Genomic DNA, 21,588 nt, shown 5'->3' with positions numbered 1-21,588 from the left:
GTACTCGTGCGGTATAGATTATCAGGACGAGGAGCTCTGGTTGCGTGACACTTAGAAGGCGGCGATGGGGAATTGTTTTCCATCATTTTTATATTAGTAATAAATAAACATGTAGTCAAATACGAGCTCTGGTATGTAACTCTAGGATCAGGGTGGCTATTTGATTCCATATTTTGAAGTTTGAAGTATTTAAATTTGTGACGTATTTATGAATGTTGAGACTTAATTTATTTTTAGTTAAGGATGACGGAGTTTCCGCTGCTAAAATTATGACTTGTTTTATGAGATGATGAAAATTAAGCATGTGTAACACTTATTTTCCTTTATTTTTATTCGACATTTCCCTTACTCCTTAATCTTATTAGGTTGCAACAACTTAACCCTAGAAATTTGGCTCCAAAATTGCAGCATTAAATGCTAAATGAGATAACCCTAAATTTTTTGGCTCTAAAGTGTTTGGGAATTTGAATTTCAAATTATTTTATTGGAACAAACCTACTAGCATTTATCAATATATGTTATTAATAACAATGATATTTTCCAAAGCAAAAATTTAACAAGCAAAAAATTAACCGAACAAAAATTTGACCAAGCTCCTAAATCATATCACCACTCCCTCTTTTTCCTCACTCTCTCTCTCTCTCTCTCTCTCTCTCTCTCTCTCTCACACGTAAGAACACACAAACTCTTTTCTTCTTCTTCTTCTTCTTCAAAAACACACAAAAACCATTCTTCTTCATCTTTTGCCTTCATTTCAATCCTCTAAAGTAAAAGCATCGTCTTCATTTCTTCGTCCTCTACAAAACCCATTTGCTTTCCACCACGCCGGAGTTGCACCATTGACGTTGACCACCGCGTCGGAAACACTTTCATCACCGCCGCTGCTGAATCCGTCAACTCCGATGGAGATAAATTAATGATGTCGGTGTTGTTTCCTTCGCTAAAACCATTGCCGCGGTTAGGTTTCACTTCCCTCCTTATAAAAATGAAAATCCAGATGCAAAAAAAAAACGAAAAAGATTTCAAATTTACGAAATTCGTCGACGACAGCGGATAGCGGAGAAAATCACTGTTGATGGTCAGCGGACAACAGAGAAGAAGGATGATTGCAGCAGTGAAGGTTCCGTCGACATGGTTCAATTTTTTCACAGGTAATATTTACATTCCTTCTTCTCATTTGGTTTACACTTTGATTATTTTGTCTTTCAAGGTTCAGATTCAAAAAATTGTAAAAATCAACGGAGGTTAGGATTTGTGAGTTTGATATGTAATTTTGTGTTTGATAATATATGGACGAATTGATAGACATATCTGAGAAAGGAAGTTACAAGGGCAATTAGAGACTCTTTTTCTTTGTTGTGATTGTTGCTATTTCCTCTTCCGATGTTGGCATCACCGCCCTAGATGCCATTATCTATCTCTCCAATTCATCCAGCCGTGACAGGTATATCTAGCAGCGAAAATTATGATTCAACTTTGATTAATTTTGAACTTAAGTCTGTTCAAAAACATTATACTTTGTGGAAGGTGTTATTTCTCTTTCAATCTATTTCTATAACTATGCTGAAAAACATTTTGAATATTACTTTTCTTCATTCAAATGGGAATCCTTTATATCTTTTGTTGTGATTGTAGCTAAGTTGTAACAAGCATTTTGACTATCTGAGGTGAGAGATAAATTTATCCCCAAATTTTGAAGTTGATTATCTAAAATCTAAATGTATGTAGTCATCAGATGATAGTGTGAATGAATCTTTCTTACGCACTTAACTAATCACCATGGACCTTTTTTGACGTTTTAACTAATCAGATGATAGTGTGAATGAATCTTTCTTACGCACTTATGGAAAATACAAAGCAGATTTTTCATTGGTCTTTGCCTAATCAGATACAGATGTTAATGTGAATACATTTTGCTCGATTTAAAATTATGGTGCTTATTTTTAATGTCTTTGTAACAGCTTAACTATAACCTTATGCATTATTAACATTCCCTTTTAGTGCATTAATATATTATTATGTTTCCTTGCTAATAACCTTAAAATAAGGCTTTCAGCCATTTCACTCCTTTAGATTGCGCGTTTAAAAAAAAAATGAAGATTTCTATATTATAGTGTTTCCTTGCTAATAACCTTAACATAAGGCTTTCAGCCATTTCACTCTTTTAGATTATGCGTTTAAAAAAATGCAGATTTCTATATTTTTCGTATTTCCTTGCTAATAGCCTTAAAATAAGGCTTTCAGCCAGCTTACAATTAGATTGTAGGTTTCTATATGTTTCTGTGCGTTTTAAAATGACTAATATTATTCCCATTTGTTTTTTCATAAAGGCTGACAAGATTCATGCTACCGTAAGGAAGTCTCTGGTGAAAAGTTTTCAGGCGAAGATAAGTGAGAGATCACTGTACGAGCTAGAACAAATCATGATTGGTTTCAATGAATGTCCTTTCAAGCTAACAAGGCATAAATATAAAATTACCATGATGCAGAACTCTAGGTGGATAAAAATCTAGAATGAGCCTAATATACCACTAAACAGTTTTGATTTTGAATCTTTTGAATCAATCCTGGCTTCAACAGTTGAGGAAAAGATAGTTGGTAATGCACTTTACAGTAAATGTAATAATTTCCACTGTATTTTTATTTTGTGTTTTCAATTTTATGACCTATTTGTTTTGGTGTAGATGTGATTGGTCACATAGTTGAAAAGGATGCACTGAGGGAGACAGAAAAAAATGGCAGGAAGAGCAGGGTCATTGATCTTACTCTCGAAGATCTGGAGTGAGTTACCTTGCAACTGTTTCATTCCATATAGCATAATCATCTTCATTTACTGATATGTTGTTTACAACATTCCACAGAAATCGTCGAGTTCATTGTTCTTTGTGGGGTAATTACGTTGATAAGTTCTTGCAGTATATGGAGGGCCATGACATGTCAACGCCAGCTATCTTAATGCAGTACTGCAAGCAACGAAAATATTTGAGTATAGATTGATCTGAGTTAGTTTATATTATTTATTATTTATAAAAAAAATAGGTTTTCATACCACTGATCATGTGTCATTTTATTGGAAAGGTATGATGGGAGTTTCAAATTCCTTTTTTGGAACAAATTTGATCATTAACGGGGATTATCAAGAATTTGCTGATTACAAATCTAACTAAGAACTTAAAACCGTGTCTTTAGATTTTCATATTTTTATAACAAATGAATCACATGTATTTTCTGATGGATGTTTTTCTATATTCTATTAGGATGCGAAATGCAGAAATTCGTGTGACACATGGTGTAAGTAGTATATCTGGACATAATTTTGTTCCTTTGAGCAATGATCTCCTCAACACTAGGAGGGATGTAGATTGAGGACCTTATTGAAGCTAACGAGGTTTGTGTTGGAGGTTTTAGTCTTTTTGACAGTTTAGGTTTCGTCTGATTGCATATTGACAATAAAATTAAATTTGAAAGGATGACTAAGTCCAACTTTGTGTTGCTTTTACAAGCCACATCTGGTTTAACAATTAAGTTATACTTCATGTTTGATTCAAAATTTCAAATTGGTTTTTATTCCTTACCAATGTAGGTGTGAATCGGAGTAATGAAGCACAATATTAAGGTGATAGTTTCCGCTAATGTAAAATGGCTTGGAGCAAGATAATAACGCAATGAACATGGTAGTTTAATGTTGGAGATGAAAAGAAGACTGAGTTTTGATGAAGTAAAAGCCTTACAAAAGAGCTTTAAGTTGAACAAGCTAGATCAAACGTGATATTAGAGATTTTGATGTTTTTATGTTTGAGTATAGTAATATCAATCACTTTGATTGCACAAATAAATAACCCATTTGAAATCCTTTTTATTTTCTTCAAGGAAAACCACTTGAAATGCTTTAGTTATGTGATAATCTATAACTACATTTACTACATCAATATGGTATATACATGGCGGTATCATGATAACTAAAATCATGAATTAAATGATCACATTGAAGCTAGAATTCCGACATATAACTTTTTTTGCATTTCATTATAATTAGATAGCATTGTGAAAAAAACATAGATAGCTAAACAGTAAGTAAACACATTAAGCCAATATAACTAAATGCTAATGTGATTTAGCTTATGTTTTGTCCATCCGTCTCTAATTATAAGTTTTTTTTTTAGGGTAAATACCTCTTTTCGTCCCTGTAATATTAGCGAATTCCGGTTTTAGTCCCTGTAAATAAAAAGATTTAGATTTTGTCCCTGTAATTTCTGATTCTTCCACTTTTGGTCCTTCCTTTCATCACGTCAGCAAAATCTGCATCAATTACGACCTTGTAATTTCAGATTCCTCCCACTTTTGGTCCCTGTAATTTCAGATTCCTCCATTTTTGATCCCTCATTTTACGTGCCATGTATGCAGATTCTGCTGACGTGGTGGAATGAGGGATCAAAAGTGGAAGAATTTGAAATTACAGGGACAAAATCTAAATCTTTTTTTTACAGAAATTAAAATCGGAATTCGCTAATATTACAGGGACGAAAAGTGGTATTTACCCTTTTTTTATTATAAATTGCATACTTAAATATAAGTCCCTATTTTTTTAAACGTAATATGTGTTTTGATTTTTTTCTCTTCAAACATACCATGATAGTAATACAAATTTATCTTTGATGAAGGGAACAATTGTTCATGGTACCCATGTAAATGCTAGAATAAGGGTCATTGAAGCACCTATCCATATATTAATGCGCTTACAACAAATATGATCGATCAAGTCTCACAAGATTTCTTTTTATTTGATTATTTCAACATTAAAAAAGAATGGTAAATTTTGTCAAAAAATTGCAAAATTAAAGAAAGTGAATGGTAAATTTTGAAATGATTTTAGCTCATAAGACCCGTGCGGCGCACGGGTCATCAATCTAGTTGTTAATTAAAGTTGGGGTCATAGGGTATTATTACAAATCCGGCACACAAACTCGATCTCAGAATTTCATAATCCCGTTCCCATCTACTTTGAAGTCAACTTTCTTACCTTGATTAATTAGTAGGAGTGACAATATGATCCACTACAAAATTCATCCAATCCATCCTCCACTAAACAAAAAATTTGTTAATGGATTGGTTTGGATCCACTCAATTAAAACTATGGATGGATTCGATCCACCCACCTTATTTTAAAAATCTAATGGATCACCTCTTTAAAAAAAATCCAATGGATAACTTCAAATAATATTAATCTTTTTTATTTAAATAATTATATATTTGAAAAAATAAAAATAATTTAATTATAAAAATAACTTAATAAAAAAACTGGCGGAAAAAAAAGGAAAAAATAATTTTATAATTTTTTTTTTATATTTAAATATTATTAATCTAATATATTATTTAATTATTTTATATTATTTTATTAGAGGTGGTGGTCAAGGCGGAGCTCCACCAGTCAACCCGGTGCTCCACCTCTGACCACCGTGATCCATCAGAGGACCGCCGCTGGTTGCCAGAAAATTGGACGTACCGCCACCGTGCGTCGCCGTTACATTGCCGGTGAACCACCGTGCTCAACGCCAGCGGCGGGTGACTGCCTCTGTGCCACCATAATATTTTAAATTAATTAATAATATTTAGTATGTTTAAATAATTAAATTTATTGGGCTTATTTTAATAAATATTGTTGATATATAAATAAGTAGTAAATATTATGTTGAATATTCATTCTGTAAATATATCATAGCTTAGTCTCTAAGCTACTTTACTTTTATATAATAAATCTTTCGTTGTGCTATTCAGTCACATAATATTTCATCACATGTCTCTCTTTTCTCTTTTATTTAACATGGTATCAGAGCCTATCCTAGTTCTATTGTTGGACTTCCCGCATCGTCCACGCTTCAGGCCCATTGAGTTGGGTTGAAGCGTGAAGGGGTATGTTGGAAGTTCCGCCTTTATTGCGGCCCGCCCCTAGCCGCCTAAATTGCGGCATTTGGTTTGCCTTCATTGCAGCCTCCATCACCTTCATTGTGTTGGCTTTGAGGGGCTGGATTTAGTCCCACATCGGATAAATAACACTCTTGAGAAGATTTTATAAAGAGGAGGCACTCCTCACCTTACAAGCCGGTTTTGTAAGGATGAGTTATCCCCCAATTTTCAACATGGTATCTAAAGCCTATTGAGACAAACTCTACACCGTGATTACCCGGTGGACCAACTGTTCTCCGGCGAGATTTTTTTTTTGACAAACTGTGTTTCATCTCCGGTTTACCCTTCCTTTGTTGCAGTGACATATTCCGGCACTCGTTCGAACATTTTTTCAGCCATAATAGCCACAACCGTCGTCGTAATCACCACTTCCGGCATCTTTTATGGAAAGTTAACACCACCATCCACTCCGTCTTTTCCATATTGGCCTACCCTCAGAAAAATCGCCGTCAGAAATGTCTGCACCCACCCGCACACTCCGCTCTCCTCTCTAACGAAAACCACCACGCACCTCCGGTTTCAACCGTGCGTGGAAGCACTTTCGGCCGCCGTTCAGGTTGCGTATGGTCTCTTCGGACGCGGAATCCTCTCCTGGTTCCAGATCCGGTGTTAGTTTTGGGTTTCGACCTACGTGTATTCATGTTGCAGTTTAAACAGTCGTGTTTTCGGACTTTTCGCACGCTTTTATCTCTCTCCTAACAAATCCGACAGTCAGTGTTTATGTTACTTGATTATTGCACATAACTTTTCATCACCGTTCTAGACAACCATCAGCCTCCATGACTTGTCCCAAATGTAAGTATTGCCACCGTTTGGGACATTCCATTTTTCAATGTTGGAAACTTCATGAATGCTCTTCACTTCCTTTGATTGCTATATCTGATGTCATTCGGATCATCGATTATATGCCAACTTATGAAAATTTTCTTCGATGGTTAAAATTTCGTCAAAGTTCAGCTATTTCGGGAGCACACATCGGTAAATCATTTAGTTGTAACTCTACATCACCCTCTCTTAATCCATGCGTTCTTGATTCAGGTGCAACTCATCATATTACCGGTAATAAAGATCTTTTGTTCTCTCTCACTACATCCGGTTATTTATCTAGTATTATCACAACAAATGGTTCTGAAACACAGTACTCTCTTCCCTGTCAATTACATTTGTCCTTTATGTTCTTGGATGCCCATTTAATTTAATTTCTATCACTCAATTGACCCGTTCGCATGACTGTGTTGTCACCTTTACAAATAGCAATGTTACGTTGCAGGATTTCGGGACGACAAATTGGCGTCAGGTGCGAGATTAATGGCCTTTATTATCTCTTAAATCCATCAATAGCATGCCCAACCACAAATTCCACTCTTACTATACATGCTCAGTTGGGTCACCCAAGTCTCCTCAAACTCCAAAGGCTGGTCCATAGTCTTTCTAAATTATCCGAGTTGCATTGTGAGTCGTGTCAGTTAGGGAAACACATTCATAGTCATTTTCCTGATCGAGTCAATCAATAAGCATCGTCCCCTTTTACTTTATTTTATTATGATGTCTGGGGCCCTTCTCGTCATATCTTCACTCTTGAGTCCAAATATTTTGTCACTTTTATCGATGACTTTTCTCACTGCACATCAATATTCTTAATGAAAAATAGATCTAAATTATTCTATATTTTTGAACAATTTTATCATGAAGTTCAAACTCAATTTGGAGTGTCTATTCGGTCTTTACATAATTGCATGCCTTCCTTAGTCTTAGGTAATCAAGTCCCACACTCAGTCCTTTTTCCTAATACCTCTTTACACTCGCTTCCACCCCGTGTGTTTGGGTCCACATGTTTTTTTCACGATCTTTCTCCTAGTCTTGACAAACTCTCGGCCCGATCACTCAAATGTGTCTTTCTTGGTTATCATCGGTGTCAAAAAGGTTATCGTTGCTACTTTCCTCCTCTTCTACGGTACCTCATCTCAGCTGATGTTACATTTTTTAAGTCTGTTCCTTTTTTTGGGTCAACCACTGTACCTCTTGACCCACTTCAGGCTGATATGCCAACCTTGTATGATATGTCCCTCTTTAACTTATTGTGTCTATCCCGCCCGAGTCCACTATTTTAGTTCTTCCTACAACCATTCTTGGCGACCCTCTCGCGGAGCCTCCCACTCCACGGCCTCTTCAAACTTACCAACCTCGTCAACCACCATCTGTTGTGCATGTTCCAACACCTGTTACAGATTTAGACACTGGTGTCATTCCAGACTCGCCTTTGTCGCCACCAACTTTACCTGATTTGACCACAAATGTTCCTATTGCTATTCGTAAAGGTATACGTCATACTAGATATCCATCTCCTGATTACATTGACCTGTCCTATCATCGTCTTAATTTCCCATTTGCATTATACTTGCTTGTCTTCTTTGTCTTCTGCTTCAATTACTAAATCTCAAGGAGAAGCATTATCTCACCCTGAGTGGAGACAAGCAATGATTGATGAGATGTGTGCTCTCCAAAGCAGTGGCACTTGGGAATTGGTTTCTTTACCTCCTGGAAAGTCGATAGTAGGTTGTCGTTGGCTTTATACGGTGAAAGTTGACCCTGATGGTAAAATTGATCGATTTAAGGCTCGCTTGGTGGCCAAGGGATATACTCAGATTTTTGGGTTAGATTATAGTGACACATTCTCATCTGTCGCCAAAATGGAATATGTTAGATTCTTTCTCTCTGTTGCAGCTATTCGTCATTGGCCTCTCCATCAACTTGCCACTTGGGTTTGTTTCTCAGGGGGAGTCATGTACCATGGCTTGTTGGCTGCATAGATCTCTTTATGGTCTTAAACAATCTCCTCGAGCTTGGTTTGACAAATTAAGCACAGTAGTGCAACAATTTGGTATGATTCGTAGTCAAGCCGATCATTCTGTTTTTCATCGTCACTCATCCCAACGGTGCATTTATCTTATTGTTTATGTGGATGATATTGTCATAACTAAGGACCTTGGTAAATTCCGTTACTTTTTGGATATTGAGGTAACCCAATCCATGGATGGTATTGTAATTTCACAAAGGAAATATGCTATGGATATTCTTGAAGAAACATGTATATTGAATGCCAAGCCAGTTGATACTCCTATGGATCCAAATGTTAAAATCTACCTAATAAGGGGGAGCCTCTATCAGATTCAGGAAGATATAAGAGATTGATTGGAAAATTGAATTATCTCATAGTCACTTGTCCAGACATTTCCTTTGAGGTTAGTATGGTAAGCCAATTCTTAAATTCTCCTTGCCAAGAACATATTTAATTTATCTCAGAGTCACTTGTCCAAACATTTCCTTTGCGGTTAGTTTGATATGTAACCCTAAACCTCACATATTATTTTCTAATAAAAATACAATAATTAATTAAACATGCAAGAGTGTCACACAGCTTCTTCAATTTAAAAACATTTCATTTAAATTAAAAATGTAACAAACAAGCTTTTGGAGTTCTTTTTTATCCTTGAGTTGTAAGTCTAAGGGGCCTCGGGTACTATACATAAACGAGATGCCATCTCAGAAAAACTTCACATACGTAATTTTTTTTTTAAATTTCCTTCACACAAGAATTTACAAAAACTTACTCCTTCTATATTGTGACCTTTTACCCATTACAATGACTATTAACAATGTTACAGTAATTATTACGGTGACCTAATTTTATTTGATTTAATAGTTTATTCACATTAGTTGTTATAGGAACATATCGCCTAGGCCCGATACTTAGAATAGATTCAATTCTTTTTCAGGTTAACTTTTTAAGTTGATATTGTTCTTCGATTAATCCACCTTCTTTGGTGTTAACGTTGAAATCTTTTCACAACTTCATAGTAACTCGGTTGTCATAAATTTACACTTTCGAATCATGTATATAAAAATTTGTTCTCAGAATACAAAATTTTAAATTATTTTTTTCAATTTAATTGAAAGATATTTAAAATTTCTATGATGTATACACACGGATCAGATCAATCTTAACTTCATGTTTATGTTTGTATTTTTTTTCTTTCAAACTATTCAACTACGGAAGACTCACACTTTGAATGATCTTTTTGGTGATGCTTATTGTAAATTTTCTCCCTTCTTTGCCCTAGTCTAGTATGCATGAGAAATAAATAATAATAATGATAACATATGAATAATTACAAATGGATTTACAAGCATTGATTATGTGATATATTGAATAGATTGTTTGTCATTAAAATGATAAATGCAATAAAAATTATATAGGGAATTTGATATTTTCTAGCTATAGCTGCAAACAATTATATTATAAGAGAACATTTATTGCACCATAAGGTTGGTTATGGAGGATCGATTTTGTATTTGTACACCCCCACAATTTTGCTAATTTGATATATTATCTATAACTATTAATAAAGACAATACTTGATTTTGGTGTAGTCTATTTTTTTTTTCCTACTTTACCCTTACAATTTGATTGTTTTTCCTATACCACCCTTCACGGTTAATTAACACTTTAGCAGTAACCGCCACAATTAACTACTACCATCTCATCCAATATTGATGTATGTGATTCACATAGAACAAACTCATGATAAGAGACAGAGAGAAGAATAAGGTAGTTTGGAAATCTTACTCATTCTTCATCACCGTACCGCCACAAATTGTAATCATCAAGTACACGCTTTCAGTTATGCCTATAAGTTCTATATATATTTTGATAAACTCATTCACACAAATATATACGCATGAATTTTATTCCAATTTGTAAAGTTATTTTGAAGCCTAAAGAAGTGTATATTGCTTACACGACCAAGATTTTGTTGGTGTTGACGGCATGTCGCTTCTTTCTCTGCAACCTATCTTTTGTTCTTATCTTTGATACACAAAAACAACAAGGACATGATTCTAATTCTAGAAATACTTCCAAATATTTTTTGACAAGAGAAATACTTTCAAATATGTTATTTTATTCTTGGTTTATTTGTATTTAATGTATTTTTTTTCTATATAAATTAATATGCATTCTTTTATACATAGCAATGAAATGTTGAAATATATGCACACATAGGACAGTGGCAGCAACAAGTTTTTCCTATCTCTTCTTGCTTTTTAATTTGTTTCATTCCTGGTTTTCCCTTACCAATCTTATCCTTAGCAAGTGATCATTATTACACTTGGTTTTGAAGAGACAGAGAAAAGGTGAAGAAATAGGAAAGGAGTTGAGCATCAAGGCCACATTTTTTCATCGGCCAGTTTAATTTTTTTTGATTGGGAAATGTGACGCTCAAGAAGTTACAAAGTAGTCGGTACAAAGCATCAAGAAGTTATAAAAAGAGAGTTCTCATAATGTGCCTGATCCATGCTTTGACCAGTTTTACTTTTTTACTTACGAACTTTTCTTTTAATCGTTCCTTTAATCTTTATGGGTGTTGATTCTTCTATTATGTTTTCTTTCTTCATGCATGGGTTGTTTAATCTAAAGGTTTCTTCAATTTGCATTCTTCTCAATTCATCGAAAAATATGAGATCCAATTAATGGTTTCTATATTTATACCTCATGTTGTTTTTCTCAAACTTCACTTTCTCTTTTATTGTTTTAGTTAGTAGTGAGTTTTTCTCAAACTTCACTTTCTCTTTTATTGTTTTAGTTAGTAGTTAGTGTATGACACAAATAGTCATTTTCTCTGTGATTTGTGTGAAGAACCTTAAGAAGATGAAGAATTTGAATGGCAATGCTTGAGAATGCGAATAACATTTTGCCTACCAAATATCTTATGAGACCAAAAGTTGTACAAACAGGAAAGAGGAATAATAGGGGAAGGGAGGGAGGGAGAGAGAGAAGAGAAGGGAGGGAAGGAGAGAGAAGAGAAGGGGGGACCAATAGGAAAAGAGGAATAAGAAAGCGATATAAGAGGGAGGGTCGTCGGTAGTCCATTGTTGAGAGATGGGGAGAGGATGAGAGATAAAGTAGGGAAGAACGACAATGTGCAAAGGAGGTTCTTATAAAAGGGAAATGTGAAGGAAGGAATGAAGGTGGTACTCTATACTAAAAAAATCACATGCCTTTTCATTTTCTAATTGGTCACTCATTACTTTTTATGTTTGTTTTCTTAGCTTTTGCGGGTGCAATTGAGTGTTTTCAAATGACACTATATAAATGTGATGTGGTTGGAAAGGTTGAACAACGTTAAAAGACTGAATTCGTTCTTACTCATTAATGCATTATTTTTTTGATTTAACTCTATCATGCATTCTTTTCAAAATATGTAGTTTTAAATTTATATTTTTTATAGAAGTAATGATTTTTTGTTGATTGATGTGTAGATATTTAGATTTGGGGTTGCTACATTGTCAATTTCCTAGAATGAATGACACCATACCATTTAAGGGTTGAATGAATAACAATTTAATCATGCCACTAAATATGGTCTTAAGGAGGCCTCTTACATATAGTAGAAAACATGACTCCATTCCGTTTGTCATTTTATTTGGTGTAAGCAATGCATTATGATAGAGGAATAATATGTGTATATGCATTACTGTCACAACTTTCCTTTTCATATTTACATTGTATTTTTACTCTCTCTCCCACCCTCTTTCGCTTTTTATTATTTTTGTCTCAAAAGAAGAGGGAAGAAATGGTTGTCCCAATTCATAAATAAAGTTGTCGATGAAAAATTGAGAATAATATTTTCACACGTTAACGCAGTAAAAAGAGCGGACAGACGGGCACGAGAGTGCCCGTCTGAACGCTAGTAATCATAATTGGGAATTAACAAAGCGCAATGAATTTATAATGAGTACCTCAATATTATCTAATGACATCCAAAATCATAGTTATTATAGTTCATTAGATAAATTAATAAATTATCCAACCATACCTAACTAATCATTTGAATTCTCTAATTTTTGTTGGTTTTGTGGGCTTGGTTTATATGCCTCCACATTTTTGTTATTTTTCTTAATATATCTTCTTTAACATATTTTTCTCCAAATTCTTAATTGTTTAATTGAGGTGCCAACATAATTGAGACAATAGAAATTTATGAAGACTCTAAACTTCCAATTTTTGCTTTAAAAAATATTCAATCTTTTTATGTATTCATTAAAAAAACTCAAACTTGTTGGTCGTGCAACAAAAGTTAGTTTTTTTTTTTTTTTTTTTTTAAATTGGAATTTCAATGAATTTGACAAAATCACACTAGAGCAGCCTGATTTGTTTGAAATTCCAAAATGCAGCTTTAAGTGAAATTAAGATGAGCCATTGTGATACTGATAAACACACCGTGATTCCAAACATGTAATCATTGTTTTCTATCGTTTGTAGTAGTTGGCCATAATTTTCCACATCCCATTATATATATATATATATATATATATATATATATATATAGACACACACTATTTTCGCTTCCTCTAATTTTTCTTTCTAAACAACATTTGAAGCAGTAAGGATGGGATAAGGGCATACTTTGGATCTTACGCTCATGGCAACCTGTGAGACATTGCTTTCTGTTGATTTTACAAAGAGTAACAATTCTTTTATTTTTCCATCTTTTCTTTTGGTATGTTCTTTGAATACAATTATTTTCTTTAGAAGAAGCATCAGATTCATCAAGCTTAACCATTTTATTATCAGATGTATATTTCATCCATTTGTGTATTTTCTAGTTTGAGCTTCTTACTAACCTTTGGTGTCCATTGATCATCGGGTTCTGCAAATTGAGCTAAACAACACCTTTTTGAAACAAATATAGTGAATAAACTTAATTCAGCATGTAAAGTGAATCAACTCTTTCTCAAAAGAAATTTAAAAATCCTTTTAGCCTCCAAAAGGGGAGTTTTATAGTTTTATAGGTAATTGAGGATCAGGTATTTAAGAAAATATTTTTCTTTTTTAAGGAAAGAAAATAAATTTTGGGTTAATACCTCTTTTTGTCCCTGTAATATTAGCGAATTCCGGTTTTAGTCCCTGTAAAAAAGAGATTTAGATTTTGTCCTTGTAATTTCAGATTCTTCCACTTTTGGTCCCTTATTCCACCACGTCAGCAAAATTTGCATACATGGCACGTAAAATGAGGGACCAAAAATGGAGGAATTTGAAATTACAGGGACCAAAATTAGGAGGAATCTGAAATTACAGGGACGTAATTTATGCAGATTCTGCTGACGTGATGAAAGGAGGGACCAAAAGTGGAAGAATATGAAATTACAGGGACATAATCTAAATCTTTTTTTTTATAGGAACTAAAACTGGAATTCGCTAATATTACAGGGACGAAAAGAGATATTTACCCATAAATTTTTAACAAGGGGTTGATTAGAAAAATCCATAGGGTCTCCTTGTGTGCTAGTCTAATAATGTTTATATAGAGCTCAAACTCATTTGATGAAAAATCACTAAACCAAGTATATAACTTGAAAAATTAGTGCAGGATAGCCAACTGGTGAAAGGGAAAGGAAATGATTATCAATGGGAAAAAAAGATAGAAGAAGGTAAAAATAGTAAAAATGTGCTTTTCAATAAAAGAATTGAAATATGTCATTATTGATCACAAAACTGATCACAATAAAAACCATTTTCATTACTGTTATTCTTGTCAGCTAAAGATTTACTTTTGGTTTTGTTTATTTGCTAGCTTATGAGGATTTCTTGACTTTTTCTACATACAACTCCAACACATTCTCTTAACATTTTCCCTTTCTTATAATATTAGCTTTCCCAACATCATGTGTAAAAAATATTGAAACCAATATGTAGATTTTTTTAACACATTTGATATAATATTAAATGAATTTGAGATATGCATATTATGCGAACAACATGGGGAAGGATCCTACAATCAAATAAATATTTGAGTCCTTTTAAAGGATTTGGATCCTCTTAAATGTGAAACACACTTTTAAAAGTATAGTGGATAATATCACATATTAATAAACAATTTAATAGCTAATATTTATATGTGTAGATGTGCATAACCAATTATGGGTTATTGGAATGTCAACTTATGTGTTATGTCCTTATAATATAAGCGTTTTCTTTAATCGTTTATCCAAAATAGCTTATTTTATATTAGAATTCAAAATCTTTTAGAATCATATTGCGCAACCATGAAATTACCTTTAACTAGATTAGAGGCATGATTCGTCAAATGTCCTTTTGAATCAGTCTTTTGTGAAAGCGGGGATCTCGAGTTATTGTTGTCCACCAAATTTAAAGAGCTTTCTAAACACTTGTCTTGTTGTTCATGAACATCCCAAGTAGGAGTCACTGGCAGGAGGAATTATACTCTTTTGAGAGATATTAGAGTCACTGAAAGAAGTATCTTTCTCAACTGTCACAATGACAATTTTCTCACCTTCATTAATATCAGATTCTACAATCATGTGAACTTAGGATAAAAAAATGGAAACGGAAAATAAATGAGTTCATATGATGGTAAGTAAAAGAATATGATATTATTGAAGATGAGGAAATTGACATTGTGAAAATGGAGGAAGGTACTGTTTTCAGTGACTCTGATATCTCTCGAGAAGAGTTATGCTTCATTCCAACAACTCATATTCAGGATTTTCTTGAACAACAAGACAAGTGCTTGGAAAGCTCTTTAAATCTGGTGGTGAACAACAACTCTTGATCCCCGCGTTAAGAAAAGGTTGAACCAAATGGACATTTGACGAATCACGCCTCTAGTCCAGTTAAAGGAAATTTCATGGTTGCACAATATTTTACTAAATTTGTTTGTATTCTAATAATAAAATTAAAACACTATGTTTGGATAAATGATAATGAAACACTTATAACATAAGCATGTAACATATGTTCCCTTGAGCTTAGCTTAGTTGGCAAGAACAATGCATAATATATGCAAAGTCCGGGGTTCGAACCCCGGACAACATGAAAAAAAATAAGCAAGTAACATATAAGTTTACTTTATGTGTGTGTGTGTGTATATATCATATTAACTATTAAGTTGTTTATCAATCAACAATATTATTCAATTTAACTCTTTAATGTTAGTTGTAACACCCCGTTTTCCCAACGTGAAAATTTCATTTATTTAATCAGAGTAATTCACCTAAACGGAATGTCACATTCTTTTCTTAAAATCATAAACTGTATAAATAACTATTTATCCTTTAAAATTCAATAACTAAAAAGTCTTTAATACTTCGCAGCGGAAATTATTCAATAATCAAAACAGTCTTTGGCACTAAAGCCTCTTTACAATATCATCTTAAACAATATCATCTTAAACATCATAGCATCTTTGATAAACAATTACCAAGTAATCACAACATTCGATCATCATCAATAACATAACATAATATTCACTTAATAATATTAATCATATATAGAACAACATAATCATCACTTAATAGTAACAATTATATACAACATCATAACAACTTAACAATATCATAATCAATATCTTACACAACATAGCAACACAACAATAACATAATCAACATGTTAAACAACGTAACAATATAACAATATCATAATCAACATGTTAGACATCATAATCAACATGTTAAACAACATAGCAACATAACAATATCATAATCAACATGTTAAACAACATAGCAACATCTTAGTCAACACCATATAATTCACATCATAAACATCGTATAATCTTCGTAGGTACTTCTTTAATAACACATAGGTAGAAGACAACTCGACAAACTCATGGATGATAATTCATCGACAACTTAACAACTCATGGATGATAATTCATCAACAACGACCTTGACTCGACATATGCGACAATGCAACTTAGACACTTATATGCATGTGGTACCAATCGTCATCATAAGTATTAATATACTTTTATCGTGCGGAGGACAAAGCTCCTAAAACGTGCGGAGGACAAAGCTCCTAATCGTGGTGAGGACAAAGCTCAATGAAATGTTATGCATGGACTCTTAACAACAAAACACCGTAATCATCGTAGTCAACATATCATCATGCATCCAATAATTTGGAGCTAAACGTCATCATTTCATAATATATATATAGACATCATGCACTTAGTTAAATAACAGCAGTAGCACAGTCAAATCACACAACAATAGAGATATCAATATATCAATTGCAATTCACAACATAACAATATTAATGTGAAGCATCAACAACTTAAACATCAAACATCTTCCACATAAGACATATAAATATTTCACATAACCAACAACAGCAACATAGACGACACATAAACATCTCAGGATATAACAATATCAAATGATAATCAACAACAACTCATGCAACTTAGTTAAATAACAATAGCAGCATAATCAAATCATATCAACAGCTTAATATCAATTCATTTTCAACAACTTCCTAATCATTCAATAATAATTCAAGTAATGCAATCAATCAATAAATCACATTATAAACACTTAGCATTTCAATATAGCTTCACAAATAACAGTTAACATCTTAGATAGGTCTCATTAGTACCTAAAGTTCCATTCCTAATCCATTCAAACGACTCAGGTCTCAAATTCCTCAAAAGCACTCAATTCTGAATGTGCTCGCGAGGCGAGAGTTCTTACTCGCCATGGCGAGTACCACTCATCTCCCAAACTAGTGTTGTTCTGGGTTCAATCTCGTTCTAAATCATTCTCTAATCAGTAGTAGGCACCTAAAGGTACTCAAAGGCATCTAAGGTTCAACTCAAAAGGTCGAAACACAAAATCTAACATGCTCTCTGCCTTAGCTCGCTATGGCGAGTAAGGTTGCTCGCAATGGCGAGCAATACCAAAACACTCGCGAGGCGAAGGGGAAGGCTCGCGTGGCGAGCGATGAAGATCATCACTCGCGAGGCGAGGATCATAGCTCGCCGTGGCGAGCGATGAATCTAGGCTCGGACATGATGCACTTTCTACACGAAAATCATCATCTAACAAGGTTCTAAGCCTAATTTCAATTCCAGAATTCATCTAAATCATTATCTAAGGTCTAAGGACAGTTTCTACATCTTTTTAACAAGTTTCCACCGTTTAATCATCAATTCTATCAATTTGACCTAATTTCCGATTCTTCTTAAACTCATCCTAATTCATGTTAAACTTAACCATTGATTCACATACTTAATAGAATTGCAAAGTTCGTCTCACCCTTACCTTATAATCAGGAAATCGCAGCCCCTCTAGGTCTCTCCCTCTTCTCTTGGCTTTTCTCCCTTTTCTCCAAAAGCAGTCGTACGTACGTTATGTTTTTCTAAACTAGGTCTCTCCTATTTATATAAATCTTTAACCTACTTATTTTCCTCTTAAATCCAAATATTAATATTCTATTCTAATATATACATATATATAAAATGTTTTTATAACAATAATAAATAACAAATATATCTCTATAACATATATATATATATATATATATTTCCATAACAAATCATACATATTTCTATAACAGATTATATATATTTCTACAACAAATCATACATATTTCTACAATAAATAACATTTATTTCTATAACAAATCACATTTATTTCTGCAACAAATCGTGTATATATTTCTATAACAAATGACATATATACATTCCTAAATCAAATAACATATATTATATTTTTAAATCAAATAGCATATATATATATTTCTAAATCAAATAACATATATATTATATTAATAAATATATAACATATATCATAACAAAATATCACTCATCAAAATAAATCATATAAATCACACAGATCATATAAGTATATTCTAAACTCATTTAAAATAATCAAATAATTAGAGAGGGCGTTACATTAGTTGCACACTTTAGACGATCCAAATCCTTTTAGAGGACTCATATCTTTATTAGAGTGTAGGTTCCTTCCTCATGGTGTTCTTAGAATTTTCATATCTCAAATACAATGATTATTATTTCAAATGTCTTTACATTTTTTACATATTGGTTTCAACCTTATTCACATATGATGATAGGGAAACGCGAATTAAAAGAAAATTAAAACAGTAAGAAATGGAATGGGAGTTGCGACTGAAAAAAATAAAAAAATACTCTTTTTTTTTATAAGGCCAAGAGAAAGGTTGGGCATCCGGGAGAGTCTAAAGCATCCCAACTAGGATGGCACCAAACAGACACCCCATCCTCTACCGCCTTTCCAATACGTAAAATTTATTAAAAAAATGGAAAAAAATTAACAATGAGGGGGGACTAAGCCAATACCCTCTAAAGAAAAATAAATAATTACAGAAAACTAGAAACAAAAATAGCTAAGAAAATCTATAGTTCGGCATCCCATTTCTGTCCCTAGCAAAATCCGCCCCCAAAGAGGGAGGCAACAGAGTGAACCACAAATAAACAAACCATTATGAGTGCAATTGTGCCAACGGTTCCGAAGACAAACATGAATAAGAGGTGGTATGCCTGGACCGCACTAGAGGAGTCCCCATGATATTCCAATAAATAATATTCATTTAAACGGTGGGAGGGGACCCTGAGAGCGGATTTTGTATGCAGCCTTTTGCACATAAATAAAGAAATACTCAAAAACTTGCAAATCAAAAAAACCTAAGAGTAAATCTTTAGCTAACAAGAATAATTATAATTAAAATGATTTCATTGTAATAAGTTTTCTGAAGATGTGAATCTATGTTGTTCGTCGGATTCACTCGCCAATCTTCTAGGTGTTTTGAACTTTTACCCACAATTTATTTTTGTTGCAATATCGTTTGGTGCCCGTATGTGGATTTGTTAGATTGTTTCCATGTAGGTGATTGATTTGGATTTTGTTACTATTCGTTTAGGGTTCCTTGTCTTTTACTGTTAGGTTGTTCCACTTTTATGCTGAACACAATCTATTTTATCTATTAGGGTTTGTTTATTCACTGGGTCAAGTTCTTTGCCTTGTCTTGCATTCCTTTTTAAGTTTTTTGTGCTGGTAATGGAGAAATTCATGATTCAGAAGATTGTGCGAATTATCAAGTTCCAACAGATATGAGTTACGCACAAATTAATGACCATGCATTACATAATAGTCCGTTATAAACACCATTTTCAGAGGATGATTTTTTTGTGGTAAAAAAACATTAAACTCCTAGTTATGAACACACTAATTGATATAGTAAAATATCATAGGTTAAAAAAAAAGATAAATAAAAAGCTACCGTCCAACTAAAGGACAAATTGATTATAGACACATACACAAACTTAACAAACTTCAGGAGAAACCATGAATTCCATTTATCACAAAATCTAACGAGGTTACAAAATGGTAACATCACTTAATACCGGTCTCTAACTCGATTACATATAAATTACTTACATATATTTAAAAAATATCAATTTTACTTGACCAAACAAAAATTCAATTTTATAACATTCACCTTGGATTTGGATTACATTTTAATGTTTGAAAAAATTCCTTTAAAAAAATTATATTAATGTTACTTATACATTAGTTTATAAAAATTGATATTTTTTGGGTTTACAAAAAGTAATTTCTACTTTTTTTGAAGGAATCTACGGTACACTTATGGTGTGTTGGATATGCTAAAAAATATGTATCGGACATACCAGCATAAAAATTATCAAAACAAGAACAGACATAACAACAAGAACAAACTTTTATGGTATTGAATAATTTTTTTTGTGGACAAAAGATTATTTTGATATTTTAGACAACTTGTACTTGAGACAAAAAGTTGTGTTATGATTTAGTGAGGGATAAAATTTCAGTTTTTGTCATGTCCCTTCCTCCAACGAAATTGTTTTGTTATGTCCTTCGTTTTTTAACATATCAAACACGCCTTTAGATATTTAATATGAACCGGTACATATCTAATATTTAATTTAGTAGTTAAATGAGTTCTTTATGAAAACAAAAAAAAATTATATCATTTACAATCATATAATAAGTAAATATCATTTACCAAAATATTCGAGTAATAAAATTTATTTTTATTTGAGAGGAGTTTGTTTAAATTTTTATTACTCATATTAATGAATATTAATTATTTTTTATGATAAAATATAATAAAATGGGTTAATAGTGTTTTACCCCGTGTAATATAGGTCATTTTCGATTTGATCCCCTGTAAAATATATTTTTGGATTTCGTCCTTGTAATTTGAAGATTTTTGCCTTTGGACCTTCATGAATTTTAACCGTACAAAATCGAAGATATGGGAGGGGTAAAGCAAAATTTTCTCAAATTAACAGAGGCGTAAACCAAAATTTGCTCATATTACAAGGGGGTAAACCTAAATTTGCTCAAATTATAGGGGGTGAAATTTTTCATGAAGGTCTAAAACCAAAAAATCTTCAAATTACAAGGATGAAATAAAACAAAAAAATTTACAGGGGGAAAACAGGAAATGACTTATATTACAGGGGGTAAAACACTATTAACTCTAAAAAAATTAGTATGATTCTATAAACAATGAAATAATGTTTTTTCTTATAAAATTATATTTTTTAAAGTATAAAAATCGACAAATAACTTTTTACTTCATGAAAATTGTCGGCAATATATTAATTTAAAACACAAAACTACCGATACATCTTAATATGCGAGTGTTGTAACACCCCGTTTTCCCAAGTTGAAAATTTCACATATAATCAGAGTATTTCAACATAAACAAAATGTCACATTTCTTTTTATAAAATCATAAACAGA

At 32.8% G+C, this 21,588-nt stretch overlaps 1 long non-coding RNA gene across 1 annotated transcript; it reads left to right on the top strand.

Annotated features, from left to right (window-relative positions):
- The first annotated feature begins 3,169 nt into the window (after positions 1-3,169).
- On the top strand, positions 3,170-3,983 carry LOC120579742 (uncharacterized). Its single transcript, XR_005645485.1, has 2 exons — positions 3,170-3,388; positions 3,584-3,983. It is a non-coding gene; the product is annotated as an uncharacterized lncRNA (long non-coding RNA).
- The last annotated feature ends 17,605 nt before the right edge of the window (positions 3,984-21,588 follow it).

This window comes from Medicago truncatula, chromosome 3 (genome assembly GCF_003473485.1).
Source record: "Medicago truncatula cultivar Jemalong A17 chromosome 3, MtrunA17r5.0-ANR, whole genome shotgun sequence".
Taxonomy (NCBI): domain Eukaryota; kingdom Viridiplantae; phylum Streptophyta; class Magnoliopsida; order Fabales; family Fabaceae; genus Medicago; species Medicago truncatula.
Note: the sequence above shows the minus strand (reverse complement) of the source record. Positions and strands in the feature narration are given on the sequence as shown.